General features: G+C 39.8%; 1 non-coding gene across 1 annotated transcript; it reads left to right on the top strand.

Moving 5' to 3' along the window:
• The first annotated feature begins 444 nt into the window (after positions 1 to 444).
• On the top strand, positions 445 to 551 carry LOC136215900 (small nucleolar RNA R71). The gene has a single exon (XR_010682903.1). It is a non-coding gene; the product is annotated as a small nucleolar RNA R71 (small nucleolar RNA).
• The last annotated feature ends 238 nt before the right edge of the window (positions 552 to 789 follow it).

Genomic DNA, 789 nt, shown 5'->3' with positions numbered 1-789 from the left:
GGATGATTTCTCCATCCAGGATTATATGTTTTGGAATAAGGGTTATTAGTTTGGTTTTGCCCTTGGACAAAGTTTACCTGTTCAATTTCACTCATACCTTCGTAATCCACATCCGTTTGGATTGGTTGACCATTAGGATCACACGGTGCCATAAACCTATCAATTTTGTGCGACAAGGCAGAAAATTGGGCTTGCAACATCGCTACTGGATCAAGATTCACTATACCTTTAACTGATGATGTTGTTGAGGATGATGGTTTCGCTGACGGTAGGTGTCCACGCTCCGCGGGCCACATACTGCTGTTGATTGCCATTTCCTCCAAAAGTTCTCTCGCTTGGACAGATGTTTTCTTCATGAATAACCCTCCAGACATAGCATCCAATGAACCTCTAGTTGTAGGATTTAGTCCATTATAAAATGTTTGCATTAAAAGTTCAGCGGGCAATTGGTGGTGTGGGCATAAGCATTGAAGTTCTTTAAAACGTTCCCAAGCCTCATAAAGAGTTTCATTATCATTTTGAGAAAAAGATGTTAACTCTTTAATGACTCTTGCGGTTTTTGCTAAAGGGAAAAATTTTGATAAAAATGCTTGGGCTAATTGCTCCCAAGTCTCAATTGATGCGGCTGGCATAGAAGTCAACCACTCTTTGGCTCGATCCTTCAAAGTAAAAGGAAAAAGGCGAAGTTTGATTGCTTCTGCAGTCACATCAGATATTTTAAAAGTGTCACAAATTTCCAAGAAATTTGTCAAATGGGTGTTAGGATTTTCGTTAGGTAACCCGTAAAAC

Source organism: Euphorbia lathyris, chromosome 1, assembly GCF_963576675.1.
Source record: "Euphorbia lathyris chromosome 1, ddEupLath1.1, whole genome shotgun sequence".
In the NCBI taxonomy this organism is placed as follows: domain Eukaryota; kingdom Viridiplantae; phylum Streptophyta; class Magnoliopsida; order Malpighiales; family Euphorbiaceae; genus Euphorbia; species Euphorbia lathyris.
Note: the sequence above shows the minus strand (reverse complement) of the source record. Positions and strands in the feature narration are given on the sequence as shown.